The sequence below is a fragment of the Lissotriton helveticus genome, chromosome 12 (assembly GCF_964261635.1).
Source record: "Lissotriton helveticus chromosome 12, aLisHel1.1, whole genome shotgun sequence".
In the NCBI taxonomy this organism is placed as follows: domain Eukaryota; kingdom Metazoa; phylum Chordata; class Amphibia; order Caudata; family Salamandridae; genus Lissotriton; species Lissotriton helveticus.
In genome coordinates, this window is record NC_136073.1 from 889,012,465 (window position 1) to 889,029,505 (window position 17,041).

The 17,041-nt window shown below is 43.4% G+C and overlaps 1 protein-coding gene across 13 annotated transcripts in view; it reads right to left on the bottom strand.

Annotated features, from left to right (window-relative positions):
* ZCWPW1 (zinc finger CW-type and PWWP domain containing 1) overlaps positions 1 to 17,041 on the bottom strand; it is a 1,771,049-nt gene that overhangs the window by 927,897 nt on the left and 826,111 nt on the right. The window lies entirely within an intron of this gene.

A 17,041-nucleotide genomic window follows, 5' to 3' on the forward strand; every position in this document is an offset into this window, starting at 1 on the left:
ATAAAGTAACAATGTTTTCGACTTCAAACTTATAGACAAAAGTACAAATGTTTTTTATGGCAAAGGTACTCTTAGTCAACAAGTCACTGCCTATTAAAAGCCAGGTTACTTAACTAGTCATAATTCTCCACCTCAGGTATTCTCTCTATACGCCTTCTCAAATTCAATTCATAAAGTACACCTGTGGCTTGCTCTACAAAAGACAATCCTCACATACAAACAACACACAGAGGCAGCAGAGCGCCTGCGTACTAAGTTAAAAAGATGGCTGGAAGGAGACAACCTAGATTTCCACAAAATGAGCTAACTGTGATGGCAGAGGAGATAATTAGAGTTGAGCTTCAGTTGTTTGAAACAAAATTCCAAGCAACAACAATGAGCCAGATAAGGGAAATGTGGGTCAGAAAAACAAGTGACTTACCTTCAGTAACGCTTTTTCTTGTGGATACGGTATCCACCTGTTGATTCCCCACCTTTTGACTATCCCAATGCGCCAACATTCCACAGAAACGTTTCTGCTCAACAATTCCACGTCAGTGAGAAGTCAGTGGAGCCATAAAAAGGCCTATTCTATATGCTGACGTCAGTTTCCACCCATTGTTTTCGTGCCTTTGAGGCGAACAGGTGAAACCAACATCACAAACGCAATGACATATTCTAAATTGGTTTTGTTGTTATCGAGATTTATATTGCGTATAGCTACTCAAAAAGAGTGCCCGGCGCTAAATCAGGCAACCTACAACAACGATTGTCTTATTAAGCTTGTTGGAAGAGCCATGTTTTCAGATTTTTTCTTGTAAGTGGAGAGTTCAACTGTGGTTCGTAGCCCCAGAGGGAGTTTATTCCATGAGACCGTCTCGAGATAAGAGTCAATAATGTGTGTGTGTGTGCGTGTGTGTGTGTGTGTATGTGTGTATATATATATATATATATATATATATATATATATATATATATATATATGTCCACAAAGTGATCCTTCTTTCAGCGCGCTCTGGCAGTGGGTGCTTGGCGTGGGAGCCGGATCCTGGCTCCGAATTCAATTTTGCACACAAAAATATATATATGTATATATATATATATTACCTACTGGCGGTCGCCAGAAGTTATAGTTAGGACCTAGTTTCCATAGGAAATCCACAACATTCTATTTGGAATAACTTTGGCGCTGGTGGACGAATCTTCGTGAATTTCTCCAAGAAAATGGCCTTCTTGGTTCCGCTCCTTCCCTGAAAGTTTGGAGGTGATTCGTCAAGTGGGGGCCGAGAAAAAAGGGGGTTCGAAAACGTGTTTTCCCCATGCAATTTTCTATAGGGACCTTTAGCCAGGGCTACAGCCCGAACAGCTGAACGGAATTACACGAAATTTGGCAGAGAGGTAAAGTTCTGTTCGCAGATTGTGCTTTTTGTTAAATGGTGTAAATCCGTTCAGTAGTTTCTGAGAAAATTGCAAGTAAAATCATAGCGATATCTAGAGACGGAGTTCAGCAAGCGTACGGAAATCTGTTCAATTACGAGCGCGAGCTGCATGCTGATTGGCTGTGAACTGTCTGTCAACACTCGAAACCAGGAAGTGTTGGCGGCCATCTTGTGCCTCGCTAGAACCGAGTCACAAGAAAAAAGTAAAACAAAGTTGAGAAATAAGGGAAGGGGGTAGGCTAGAGACATTCTGACCCTCTAGGCTTGCTCAGGGGGTCATATATCTATGTTTAGGCTCTATTTTTTATTTTTTAAAGAAAAATCGCAGCGTACGTGTATGGAAATACCTACTATTAGGAGCAGGAGCTGGATGCTGATTGGCCGTCAATACTCCAAACCAGGAAATGCTGGCAGCCATCTTGTTTGTCGGGAGAGCAGAGTCACAAGAAAACAGTAAAAGAAAGTTGAGAAATAAGGAAAGGGGGCAGGGTAGAAACATTCTGACCCTATAGCCTTGGTCAGGGGGTGGTACATGGATCTTTAGGCTCAATTTTTATTTTTTAAATAAAAAATGGCGGGGTACTCGTGCAGTACTTGTACACGGTGGAAAAGGTGAAAAAAAGTAGAAGTTTGTTTTATTCATTAGGTCCCGGGGGGGCGCGGGGGGAGGGGGGCCAATTACGCTGGCAATTTTTCTGCATAATGGGGGCTTGTAAGATGCCCCGAGCACTGGGGAACGGCACTCCTCTGGTTTTATTTTGAAGTATGCGGGGGGGAGGTGAGTACGGTCCTACTCCCCGCAGTCTCGGTGAGCGGAACCCCTCGGGTCTTTTTAAAAAATATATATGTTTTGCGCTCTCACTCTCTCTCCGCCCGTACACGTCGTGGGGAACGCCACATTTCTGGGGCAGTGATATGTCAAATGACCTTCCAGCTCCTAGTACCTGCATTGACTGGAGTTTTTAGGTTTTGCCTGCAAGTGCGCACGTAGTGCGCATGCGCTAAAAAACCTCTTGAGTTCTATGTCGGATCGATGACCCGCCTCTGTCTCTCATTGGCTAGCTCCATAAATAGAGGCTGGCCATTGGGAGACAGAGGCTCTCAATCACGCTTTCTCGGGGAAAATGTGATTCGGGGGCGTTTCTCTGGCTTTTTTTAAGCCCCGCCCCTTGTTGCCGTGTGTCCCGGGCCGCGCTGTGATTGGCTGCAGGCCCGGGACACCCCCGTGACGTCATTTCCCGGGCCGCGCTGTGATTGGCTGCCGGCCCGGGACACCCCTGTGACGTCAGCCAATCACAGCACGGCCCGGGCCTGACTTGTTTCTTTTTACGGCTTGGGGAAAGAGCCCGGCCACTTCTGTTTTTTTTTTAAGCACCTCTTCAATCTGTCACCGTGAGCGAAGGGGCCTTTGGTGTTTGTGACAAAATTCCTCCACTCTTAGGAGGCCATTGTCGTTTTGTGCACTTGCTTTTTAAGCACCTCTTCAATCTGTCACCGTGAGCGAAGGGGCCTTCGGTGTTTGTGAGAAAATTCATCCACTCCCCGGAGGCCATTGTCGTTTTGTGCACTTGCTTAATGCACGGTTCCTTAGAAGGTATTTGTCATGCACTTTGTGAGCGCTTCCGCTGTTTGTAGTCAAGGCCTGAAAAGAATGCGCGCTGAGCGGCCCGTGTAAACTTGGACGTTTCTCGGGGGCAAGGCGCGGCCCCACGGCAGACATGTCTGTGAAGAAATGTCTCAGGGCGATGAGAGTCTGAGGCAGGTTGTAGGGTGTGGGGGACGCCATTTTAGACCGATGGCGCACCGACTGCCCATGACAGATGTGCGCAGCTGCGGGACTGAGAGATGCAGGCCTCCTGGTGATGATGTCCGTAGGAGAGGTGTCAGGTGAAAGGCAATGGTGAGGTGTCTTTTCTAGAGGTTTATCAGACCAAACAAGGGTAGAAGTGGCCAATCCGCTCCTGCTGTCAAACCTCCATGAGGTCACCTGGGCTGCAAGTCACCTGCGCCTGACATGGAGAGGAGAGGATGTGGCATAACAGTCAGAGCTGCCGACCTTGTAACTGGAGAACCAGGTACGAGTCTCGGCTCAACATCCTATTTTCCCGGGCCAATCACTTAATCTCCCGTGCCTACCAAATGAATGTATACCTGTGTAACATAACTGGTGCTCGTGTAAAGCGCTATAAAACAAAAGGGTCGATCGACTCTTCCTGTCTCCAGAGCCTGCAGACACTTGAAAGCGTGTTTATTAGGCCCCCTGGTGGCGGTGGAGGATGCACTTTGGATCCGTGCTGTAGTGAATAACACTTCCTTTATGTGAACTCTTTTATGCATTAGGAGTTAAGGGCCAGTCCCTGCAGCTCATACCTGGTAGATAAGATAAGGCTGGTGTTGAAACACATCTTTTTGTTCTTCCGTGACAAACTCAGCCATTTGACATTTTGCCTGCGGGGCTGTTTAGGTTTACGGTTCAGATATTCTCCGATAGTAGCAATGCAGACCGTGGCACTGTATGTGTTCATTCATTCACGACTCCTCTAATTCGGACCTTTCATAGTGCTAGGACGCGGTTCTGCCCTCAAATCATTTTCTGGAGATGCATCGGCTTTCTTCACGTGTTGCTATTAATTCAATTAGCACATATTTCTCCTGTGAATATTCATAATTATACAAACCTAACCATATGGGTGCCATAGTCTCCTACATCCCTCTCAAAAATAGTGTAATTGCAGCTCCTCCTAGAATTGTAATGGTATTTGCTGCCCCCTACTGGTGGGCTGGCAATGAGGATAGCTTAGTTTGCCTTGGCTGGCAATGCCTTGGAATGCTGAGAGTGGCGCAACCAATCAGCTTCTTCAGACTGCAGGCCATAGGGCAGCTCTAGGACACCTCTGGCAGGCCCCTTGGATGTGAATCTCAATGTTGTTCACAATTTTTTCCGTCCCACGGAGAGATTGCACCCAATCAAGTTGACAAAATGACGATCATTCGAGGTTTAACGCTGAATGAAATGGGATTGTCTGCAAACATGCATAAACAGCTTTGGAGTGACGTTTCCTGTCAGTAATGGTCTGTTCAGAACAAGGGAAAATGATTGCTGTTTTTAAAGAAAAGAAAGACTTTAAGAAAAGAAAGATTACGAATAATTTTTTACATGCACGCCATAATGTTAAATCCTCAAAGTTAAAAGATCACCTTCTGAATCAGTTTACATACGTAGCAGAACTACAATTTTGTGATTTCAATGATGGGGGTTCACCTTTTTGATGACTGGGTTTGGGGATGAATTGTTTCGAATGGGCAAGTTCAGGATAAGTGGCATGTTGGGATACGTAGTTTTGGGCATTTAGAATAGGAAAGAGAGGCATGGAATCCGCACCACAGTTTAGGTACCGCGGTGGCATATGTCACCGGTCACCTGTTGATAATTAAATCAAAGGGAGATATACAGTTTGGTTAACTCGGAGAAACCAATGAGGTTTCTGTTTAAACAGAGAAGTGTGCTTCGGCACGCCGTGAGGATGCAGCAATGTGGTGGTAACTGAGCGACTAATGGTCTCGAAAGACTCTGGGAAGTAGTCTTTTAAGAAATACTTTACCATGCCACGGTGAGTGGAGGGAAGATTACTTAGTATGAAGGGGATATTCAGTGTAATGGAGGGACTACCTCTTGTGAAGAGGTTGTGTAATGAGGGCATTAAGGATGGATGTTTTAAACCCAGGCCAGTGGGGGGTGAATAGAGCGGGTAAAATAGAGGTGGGGGTGTGCAGTTGGGGATAAGGTACATGAGGAATAGGATAATGGTAAAAATGTTTAAAATGTTCGAAATCAATAATGATAAAGATGTAAAATCGAGGAATTTGATTAAATGTAACCAATATGTTTTATGAATGCTTTTCATTTAAATCAGCAAAGCAACAGCATACTGATGGTGGTACTTGATATTTTTGCCTTGTAGATACCTCTGACGAAGGGAATGTAAATTCCCGAAATGCATTGGGTGATGCAAATAAAGCTGTGATATGTGGAAACGTACGCTCCATTTGTGTTCGAGTCATCACTTAGAGCATGGCAGATGCATGCGTAAAATAAATCGATAACAATGAAGTGAAAAATTGATAAACGACACGGTATAAAAAGAAGTACAAAGAAAAGCATGGGAACATTTGATTTATTGGATTCACACAGTCCAGGTTTGGCTGTGCAGCCGGAAAGGTTCCTGAATGGGGTTCCTTAGTGTTATGGTTTCATTGAAAAGCGCAATGGGACAGGGCGCAAATCTGTGCTTGCACGCCTTAATAAGCTGAAATAGAGAACCAGTACGAACATTAAAAAGACTGTTAAAGAAATGGTGTGCATCTCACCACTCTTCAATGTTGTTCACAATGTAAATGACAATGCCATTTATTTATCTGTTTTCAAAACCAACACATAAATACAAATTTTGTCATTTACAATGCCAATAGCTCTAACTTCTCCAAAGGCGAAACCGTTGCATTGTAAATACTTGTTTATTACTGTTGGGAGGGTGGGATTGACAATACATCCTTGTAAATTGTCATAGAAGCCTATGTTCTGGTGTTAACATGGGCTTCTATGGGAAATAACAAGGCCGTATTATCAAGCTCATTATCGCTGTTTTATCGGCAGTTTCCAGCCAATAAAACGGTGGTAATTTTAACACCGGTCCTTGATAATATGCACCTAAGTTTACTGGTCAAAAAAAAGAGCAAAGGGCCATATTATCAACAAAAGGCGATACATTATCGTCGCTTTTATCGGCAGGAAACTGCAGATAAAGCCGATAATGGGCTAGATAATATGCACTTGTGAATAACCATAGCAGCCTAGGTTAGGATCAGAACCTGGGCTGCTATGGGAATTTACAAATGCCTATGTTTTTTTATTAATGTTGGGAGGGTGGGCTTGATAATACGTCCTAAATTCCCATAGAAGGCTATGTTGTGGTGTTAACATGGGCTTCTATGGGAAATAGGAAGGCCGTATTATCAAGCTCATTATCGCCGTTATATCGGTAGTTTCCTGCCAATAAAATGGCGATAATTTTAACACCAGTGGTTGATGATATGCACCTAAGTTTACTGGTCAAAAAAAGAGAAATGGGCCATATTACCAAGAAAAGGCTATACATTATCGCTGTTTTTATCGGCAGGAAACTGTCGATAAAGCGGTGATAATGGGCTTGATAATATATCCTTGTGAATTGCCATAGAAGCTCATGTTGACACTAGATCCTGGGCTGCTATGGGAATTTACAAGGGCCTATTATCAAGCCCATTATCGGCGCTTTAGCAGCAGTTTTCTGCCGATAAAAGCAGCGATAATGTATTGCCCTTTACTGATGATATGGCACTGACGGGCATATTATCAAGGACCGGAAATGGTCTTGATAATACGCCCTTGTTAATTCCCATAGAAACCCATGTTCTGGTGTTAACATGGCCTTCTATGGGAATTAACAAGGGCGTATTATCAAGCCCAGACGCGGCCCCTGGAGGGAGTTGGGGTGGCACAGGCAGGGCGGGGGAAGGGGCAGGGTGGGGGGTGATAAAGAACGGAATCTGGATGATTGTACGTAAGTAAACAATTAAATTAATAAAACAAATTTCTGGCTATATTATCAACAACATAAGGCGATACATTACCCCCCCCATCCTGCCCCTCCCCACTTACCTACATCACATTCCCTCTACGGGCCACGGCTGAGTCAGTTACTTGTACTTACCTTAAGCATAATAAATAATAAAAAAAGTATATATTATAAAATTGTCACCTGTAGAAGATACAAAAAAACACAGTCACTCGATATATTTTACAACACAAAATAATTTGTAAAACATTTCATTTGCCTTTTTTGCTGTTCTCAGAATATATTGAATTTCACTACAAACAGTGAGTTCAATAATACTCATCACATAACATCGGGCAAAAAAAAGACAATCCATAAGGATATCTTAAACAAATCCAGTCAACATTCTCAATAACAATATAAAAAATAGAAATAAAACATATCTTAAATGTTTTTTTAGCAGCAATTTCTTACGTAAATATAACATATCTCCAACAATCATAAAATAACAATACATTATGATTAATTTTCTTACACTGTAAATAATGTTACTTACAAATAGATGCTGAAAAAATACACAGCAAAAAGTCCTTAATGGTTTCGCACACTTTTCCTTACGGCCAAATAGTATGCATCAAGTCCTTTGTTTGGAAGTTGTTCAATAGTAATCCTGAACGTCCGTCTCCCAGCCTTCTGATCCAAAACCACTGACATCACCTACGGGTCCCCCAGGATTCATCCATCAGTCTGACACTGTTCAACATCTACATGGCCACCCTAACACAAGTAGCCCACCATCACAACTTCAACAACATTTCCTACACAAAGAACACCCAGCTCATCCTCTTCCTCACCAAGAAGCCACATACCATCAAAAGCAACCTCCACGACACAATGAAGGACGTCACTAACTACATAAAGAGCAGCACTGTAAACACAAACTGGCAGAAGCTGAAGGTACTCCTCCTCAGACCCACTCCATCAGCCTCAGACAACTCCTGCTACCTGACTACAGTGTGAAGAGTACCAACACCTACCAACCATGTGCACAACATAGGATTCAACCTCAACTGCTCCCTCTCCATGTGTAAGCAAGTCTACACCGTGTCCTCGTACTGCTATAACACCCTCCACATGCTCAGCCACATTTACAAGTGGATCCTAACCAAAAGAAGAAGAACAGTGACACAGGCCCTCAGCAGCAGACTACACTGTGGTAAAACACTACACATGAATTCTAGCCAAACACCTACAACAACTACAACAAATCCAAAAGACCACTACGTGGCTTATCATGAATGTCCCCGGCTGCACCCACCACCTCAAACACCTACACTGCCTCAATATCAACAAAAGGATCACCTTCAAGCTCCTCACCCTCACTTACAAAATACTCTACAACACCAGACTAATGTACCTTAACAGCAGTAATCCTAAAGGGCAAATTTTGATCTTAAAATTTTGTTTTTAAAAATATTAGGTAAGAATTTGGTAACTCTTTGGGCAAACATTGCTTAAAAACTAATTGAGTATCATTACACTGTATCCAACCTTTCAGACATTTTAAATAAACAATGTAATGTCCAGATGTGGTAGAAGGTCCATCATGAAAAATAATAACAACAGCTATAAAAGTTCTTCCTGATATTGAACATTGACCAGCTACAAAATCTTTAATTAAAGTTTTCAATTTTGTTCCATCAGTTCTACAACGTTGCAGCATTTTAAAATACCATACTGTCCATATCTTTGTATAAATAATGTTGATGACATTTCTGATTTATATTGGCTACACTCCATGTTTTGACTTGGTCCTCTAATTAGATTGGTAAAAGACACTGATTCACAGTCAGGTAAAGCCAAATATATGAATCTCTCAGTGTCTATGTCAGTGCTACATGTAAACAAACAATTTCGACAGTCATGATGCCATTCATAAGAAAGGCCAAAAAGGTTTTCAACATCTATATCTTCATCTTCCAGTACACCAAGCATAAACATTAAAAATTCCTGATAATCTTGCTGAATATTCTGCGTAAATTGACTAGAACCAGAACATATGTTCAAAACATTTCGAATATCAGAAACACTTTGTATTTTACTTTTATCACTAGCACTTTTCACATAAACAGAATTCAACAATGAACAGAATCTTTTGTCCCGATTTTCTACAATTTGCTGTTGGAAACTTTGAAGAAAAATAACAACATTAACTACATTAGCATAGCAGTTGACACCAGAACTATTTTTAAACCGATAACCAACATTCTCGTCAACAATGTCCTTTTGTTTTTTTGCTTGGAGGCGCAACTTCATCTTGTTTTTTTTCTTTCTCTACAGTTTCAGAACAGATATTCTCAAATCTTCTTTTTCTACCTACCACACGCTTTTCAATCACTGGATATTGACCTAAATTGGGTGCATATTCTCTTCTTAACCTATTAAACTCTTTCACACAGTTTGCATCTGCAGAAACCTTTGTCTCATCAAAATCAATCAAGTACAATCCAGATAAAGTTCTGACTCGGGACAAAGCAACATATGTCATACCTTCTTTAAACACGGTACTTCCAATATTTTCTAAAGCACAACCTACACTTAAACCTTGAGATTTATGAATGGTCACCGTATATGCCAAACAAACAGGATACTGTTTTCTTCAGACATACAAATCTTTTACAAGCAAAAAACGAGCTGCACAATGACTAACTTGTTGTACTTCAGTAATTTCATAAAATTTGATTTTCAAAAATTCAATGCCAGCTCTGTTTAAGTAATTAACAAAATCAACAATTTTACCCATTGCTCCATTTACTAAACCTTTTTGCACATTCAAATTACGTCGCAAAATTACCCTACAATTTACACATGCATACAAATTCTTTTCCAAACCAGCAGTTTTATCTATCGATTTCTCTAAACAATCCAATTTCCTCTTCAAGTTTTCACTCAAAATAATACTGATTCCTTCATGTTCTATTTTATCAATTGCTTCCAATTTTATAATTTCTTCATTTTCCAACTTTAACATTTCTTCATTGACTATAGAACATTCACACAGTGTTGGCATTAAGCAGATTACAGATTTGTTTTCTGCAATTCTCATGTATATTTTCTCTGGGACAATATTTGCATTTGGAAACAAATTGGAAAGTAATCGTGTCTGTAAAGCTTGTTTGCCATGTTCGTTCAATTTTCCAATTCTTATATCTTGAAGAAGGAATGCGTTACTTACCTGTAACAGCAGTTATCCAGTATTGGTGTCTTTCATAGATTCACATGCCTGAATCATTCCCCGTCGTCGAGATGGGAGCCCCGGTAATAGAAAAGTAATGTCCTATAGACATACATAGAGAAATGTAGGCCTAAAGGCCTTGCCTTAGTAGCCTATCTGTGTCATTTTGTAAAAAGGACCAAAATCGTGAAGGTAGCCAATCAGCTACCACCTCCCTCTAGAACATTCCTGCCAGGAGCCTCAGTCTCTCAGATTTTCGTACGCACCAAACTAGGTAGACGTAATACATGTTCTGGAGTGAGAGATGAGTACTTCCTGGGGAGGTGGGAGGGTTGCATATGAATCTATGAAAGACACCAATACTGGATAACTGCTGTTACAGGTAAGTAACGCATTCCTTATCCAGTATTATGGGTGTCTTTCATAGATTAACATGCCTGAATCAGAATAGCAAGCAATACATTATGCACATTTACGATGGAACATAAGAAGTAATCTGAGATAAAACATATCATGCGACTATATACCATCAGTAATACAAGGAATAAAGTAAATAAATGTGCATACCATTGCAGGACGGTGGGAAGAAGGAAGGCTCATCTCACTGGAATAGATGGCGAAGTACAGCCTGGCCCACAGCTGCATCCTGCATCAGTTCCGTATCCAGGCAGTAGTGCCTGGTAAATGTATGCGGCGATTTCCAGGTCGCTGCTCTGCAAATGTCCAGAATCGGTACTCCAGCGAATAGTGCTGCCGATGTGGACACATCCCTTGTGGAATGCGCTCGGACTGTGGAATGCAATGGACGTCCTGCTTTGTCATGGCAAAAGGCAATTGCCGCTGATATCCATCGGGAAATGCTTTGCTTAGAGAGTGGCATGCCTTTTCTAGGTCTGCTGAAGGCTATGAAAAGTTGATTTGTTTTTCTAAAATGTTTCGTTTTGTCCAGATAAAATTTTAGACATCTCTTGAGGTCTAAAGAATGGAGAGATCTTTCAGCCACAGTACTGGGGTTCGGGAAGAATGAGCGAAGTACAAGTGGTTCATTGAGATGGAAGTCCGAGGGGACTTTAGGAATGAAGCGAGGATTGGTTCTTAAAATGACTCTGTCCTCTCTGAATTGCATGAAAGGATCTTGTATAGAAAGCGCTTGTAACTCACTGACCCTTCTTGCTGATGTTAAGGCCAAAAGAAGTGCAGTTTTCCATGAGATGTATTTGAGATCAGCCCTATGTATGGGCTCAAATGGATGCCTCATCAATTGGTTGAGTACTATATTAAGGTGCCACGTTGGTGGTATACGTCTTGGCCTTGGAAAGGATCTATAGAGTCCTTTAAGGAATTGCTTTATCAGCCTGTTGGACCATAGTGAGGGACCTCTTGAAGTCCTTGTAAAGCGTGAGATTGCTGCTAGATGGACTCTAATGGAGGCATGTGCAAGCCCTGTTTGCGCCAGATGTAGTAAATAAGGCAGTATTTGCTCTGGAGTGATTCTGAAAGGATGGATATTGTTGTCTGAACACCAAACACAAAAGCGTTTCCATTTCAAGGAATAAGTTTTGTTTGTACTGGCAGCTCTTGCTTTAGCTAAGACATCCTTGCACTCCTGCGGGATGTTTAGGTGACAGAATTCTCTGTACTCAGAAGCCATGCCGATAATCTGAGAGATTTCAGATTCGGGTGGAGTACTTGGCCTTTGGACATTGAGAGAAGAGTTGGATGTTGACGTAGTTGGATTGATGGTCGAACAGAAAGGCGACGGAGATCCGTGAACCAATGTTGTCTCGGCCAGTATGGGGCAATGAGAATCAGAGTGCAGTGTTCCATTTTCATTTTCCAAATGACTCTGGTTATCAGGGGAAATGGCGGAAATGCATACGCAAACACGTTGCGCCATGCGATGGAAAATGTATTTCCTAGTGACCTCGGTTGGGGATGCCATCTTGCGAAGCTGTGGCATTTGGCGTTCTCCCTGGTGGCAAAGAGGTCTATGTGTGGTTTCCCCCATGCCGAGAAGATGTCGTTGAGAACTTGTTGATCCAGTTCCCATTCGTGGGACAGTGATTTCTGTCTGCTGAGAGCGTCTGCTATTACATTGTCTTTTCCTGGGACATATTCTGCTGTTAATGTGATGTTGTTGAGCAGTAGCCAGTTCCAGGTTTTTTGCGATTCGCGAGACAGTGTCAGTGAACGCGTCCCTCCCTGCTTGTTCAAGTAGTGCATTGTGGTTGTGTTGTCCGTTCGCACAAGCACTGCTGAATTTTTGATGCGAGGGAGGAATGCCTGAAGAGAGTGAAGAACTGCTCTCAGTTCTAGGAGGTTGATATGTAGAGTCCTCTCTCTGTCTGTCCATTTGCCACATATTTGCAGATCCTGCAGGACTGCACCCCATCCCTCCAGAGAAGCGTCTGTTGTTATGACGTGTGGAGTTGCTGGTATCAAGAACGTTAGACCTTTGGATAAGTTCTTGTTCGCCGTCCACCACAGCAAAGCCTCGGCTATTTGTCGAGTGATGACTATGTGATCCTCGAAAGAGCCTGTACATTGGGTCCATTGTTTGTTCAGAGCCTCCTGAAGGGGGCGCATTCTGAGCCGACAGTGAGGGATGAGAAGAATGCAAGAAAACATCATCCCTAGAAGGGATTTGAAAGTTCTGACCTTGATGGACTTTTTTGAAGACACTGGGGTAGCTAGAGCCATCAGTTTGTGTTTTCGTTCTTGAGATGGGAAGGCTTTGGAAGAAACGGTGTTTAGAGTTGCCCCCAGGAATGTTATAATTCTGGTGGGTTGCAAGGTTGATTTCTCGAAGTTGAGAGTTAAACCTAGGTGCTGGAAAATATCGAGACAGGCGGTTGAAGACAGCTGCGCGTCTGTGAGAGATGGTGCTTTCACCAGCCAGTCGTCTAGGTAGGGGAAGACCTGGTGATTCTGCTGTCTCAGAAAAGCTGCCACTGGAGCCAGTCATTTTGTAAAAATGTGTGGCGCTGATTTGAGGCCAAATGGTAGGACACAGAATTGGTAGTGTTGACCTGCCACTTCGAAGCGAAGAAATTTTTTGTGGCGATTGTGAATTGGGATATGGTAATATGCGTCTTGCAGGTCCAAAGACGTCATATAGTCTCCTTCCTCTAAGGATCCTAAGATTTCCTGGATCGTCACCATTCGAAACGATTGGCTCTTTAGGAAGGCATTGAGTGCCCTGAGATCGAGAATGGGCCTCCATTTCTTCTTTTTCTGCTGAATTAAAAAGAAGCGGGAATAAAATCCCTTCCCTTTCTGGGCGGATGGAACTCGTTCTATTGCTCCCTTCTTCAGCATTGAAGAGATTTCTTGTAGAAGCAAACGAAGGTGCCTGTGTGGAAGTTTGCGAGGAGGAGTTAACGGTGGGATGGAGTTGAATTCCAAAGTGTGACCGTGCTGGATTAATTGGAGAACCCACCGATCCGTCGTTATCGATCTCCAGTTGTGGAGGAAATGTGTCAATTTTCCTCCAATCCTGAGAGGACACGACGGTGTGGGGAGTGTCTGCGGGAATTGGTCATTGTCGTCCGCCGGTCGTTTTCTTCTGGGATTTGCCCCTGAAGTTCGCTCTCCCGTAGGAGGTCTGACGACCCTGTTGTTGCTGTCGCTGTTGATATTGTGAGCGATTTTGATTGTAGGACTAAGAGGATTTTCCCTGATATGATCCTCTGTATGTGGATTGACCTCGTCTTCTGTGCCCTCGAAAGGACTGAGTTTTGAATTGTAAAGTCCCGAGAGCTCTTGCAGTGTCAGTGTCTTTCTTGATCGTCTGCAAGGCTTCATCTATTTTCTCCCCAAATAGATGTTGTCTGTCATAGGGCATGTCCAAAACCTTGGTTTGGACCTCTTGACGGAAGGACGTCGCTTTGAGCCATCCTTGTCTGCGCAAAACAGCTGCGCCAGCCAGCTGTCTAAAACCTGTCATGGCGACATCCACAGCTGAATCAATGATCTCCGAGGCGGACATCTGTCCTTCTTTAAGGAGTGACTGGACTTCATCCTTCAAATCTTCGGGTATCTCTGCCAGATATGGAACGATATCTTCCCATAATTGTCTATTGTATCTGCCTAGCAGAGCAATGGCGTTGGCCACCTTTACCGTCATGGCTGACGTTGTGGAGAAGCGTTTGCCGATGCCATCCAATTTTCTGCCCTCTTTGTCTGGTGGTGCTGACAGTGGAGAGGATGGGTTTCTGGAATTCTTTTGAGCGGCTTGGGTGACTACAGAATCCGGCTTGGGATGTGTATTAAGGCAAATAGGTGCAGATGTTGGTGCCTTATACTTTTTATCAAGTCTAGGCACCACTATTGAAACAGAAGCAGGCGTTTGCATGAGCTGCTGACCTTGTTCCCAGATGTAGTCTATTATGGGACCCTTTAAAGGGTCTTTAAAGTCGCAGAGAAAACAATCCGTTTCCTTAGATTCCATGGTCATGTGGAATCTGATGGCCGCTCTCTCAATCAAATTGTGGAATCCGCCGATATCCACTGGTGGAGAGTCTGAAGTGTTGGGTTCCGGCGTGGCTGGAGAATGAGCGACGTAATCCTCGCCGTCTCTGTTATGTGAAAGGTCGTCTCGAACCTCTCCTTCCTCAGGAACATCTTCTTCTTCCTCAGAAGATTGAATGTTATGTACCGCTTCACGTTCATGCGGAATAACCAAAGGTGATGGTCGTGCCTTTGGGGATTGTTGCGGTCTGGATGACTCGTGAGGCTTCTCTTTGGAAGAGGCCGCTGGTGATTCTGGGAATCGTTTTTTGTAGTCTGTGATTAAGAATTGTAAGTCAGAGACTATTTCAGCCGGTAGGCATATCATCGGAGTAACTCGAGTATGTTCTTGGATCTGCGTAGTTTCCTCCGTAAAGATGACATCATCTCCGTCATCGTCAGTACTCTGGCATTTGACATTGAGATCCGACGGACTGGTAGCCTGTTCAAATTGGTCGTCATCAGACTCATCAGTTTGCAATAAGCAAGCTGGAGGTAGTTTCTGAACCCTACTGGGTGATGTTAAGGCTGGTGTTATAGGGAGTTTGGTGATCATTTTTGAGGGAATCAACTCCGCTTTTTTCCATGGTGTCGACGATGTCGTCGTCGACGATGAGGTCGTCGACGGTGTCGTCGACGGTATTGATGACGGTTTTTGTCGAGCGTCGACGGTTCTTTCGTCGTCGGCGATGTGATCGTCGACGGTGTGGTCGTCGGCGCCATCTTCGCCGCCGTCGATGCGGTCGTCGACGGTACTTTCGTCGTCGAGGATGCTCTCGTCGACGATGATGTTTTAGTCGTCGACGGTGCTTTCGTCGTCGGTGGCGATTTTGGCGTCGACGGATTCTTCGTCGACGGTGAAGGCGTCGTCGACTTTTGTTTAATCGTCGTCGTCGATGTCGTCGTCGTCGATGGCGACGTCGACGAAGCTTTAACAAATGACTGCTGCTTTTTAATCAGTACAATTGACGACAGTGGCTTACCCATCGTCGACGATTGGGTGGTCGTCGTCATTGAAGCAAAGGCGGACGACGCCATCGTCGTCGAAACCGTCGTCGTCGACGTGGAGACATATGTAGTTTTTCTTGAAGAAAATGTCACGAAGTCGTCGACGAAGACTGCGATGGCTTTTTGAAGGTTGTCGGTTCCTTCACAGACGTGTCTGATCTTACCTCAGAAGACTTGGTAGTAGTCTTTTTGTGAGGGACGTCTGAATGGCTAGGGGAAGCCTCCCTTGGCCTCTTCAAGGACAGTTTGGAAGAAACTGAAGCCATTTCACTGCCCTCCGAGGACAGCACATCATCATCTCTGGTCTTGAGTCTGTCTAACCAGAGGAGCAGTCTTCCTTCTCTATCTTTAAGAGTTTTAGTAGAGAATGTTCTACAAATCCTACATTCTTTGACAGAATGATCCGGATAAAGGCAGTAGAGACAAGTCTCATGCTTGTCATCAATGTGCAGTCTCTTCTTGCCACAGGAGGAACAGGCTCTAAATAGTCCTTTCTTCTGTTGTTCAGTCATAGTAGAAGTAAATAATCCAAGTTTTCTGTTGAAAAAGTGATAAATTCAAGAAACCTGAGGAGAGCTCAGGTGGGGACTCCCTAGCACAACGTGCGGTAGAAAATCTGAGAGACTGAGGCTCCTGGCAGGAAGGTTCTAGAGGGAGGTGGTAGCTGATTGGCTACCTTCAGGATTTTGGTCCTTTTTACAAAAGGACACAGATAGGCTACTAAGGCAAGGCCTTTAGGCCTACTTTTCTCTATGTATGTCTATAGGACATTACTTTTCTATTACCGGGGCTCCCATCTCGACGACGGGGATTGATTCAGGCATGGGAATCTATGAAAGACACCCATAATACTGGATAATAGTTCCATAATCAACATCATTTGCTTGTCGCATATTTGTAGTAAGTTCCTTATACTGAAAATATGACCAAATGTTTCCATTGCCAATACTCCCCAAAGACTTTCTAGTATCTTCATGCACCAGTGTTTTAAACACTGGCTGTTCTTTTACAGGAGTAAGTTGTAGAAGATCTCCAAAAACTATGACGTGTTTTCCGCCGAATAATACGTCATACTCGGTTTTAAGAATTTGCTGCATTCTTAAATGCACAAAGGTAAGCATTAAGTTTCAGACCATGCTTACCTCATCAATAATGAGAAGCTTAATTTTCTTCACCACTCTTGAAACTTCATAAGAAGCTTCTCCAGATAGCTTGAGGTATTGTAATTTGTTGTCATGCTCTACTGGTAGCATTAATAAACGATGTAAAGTAATTCC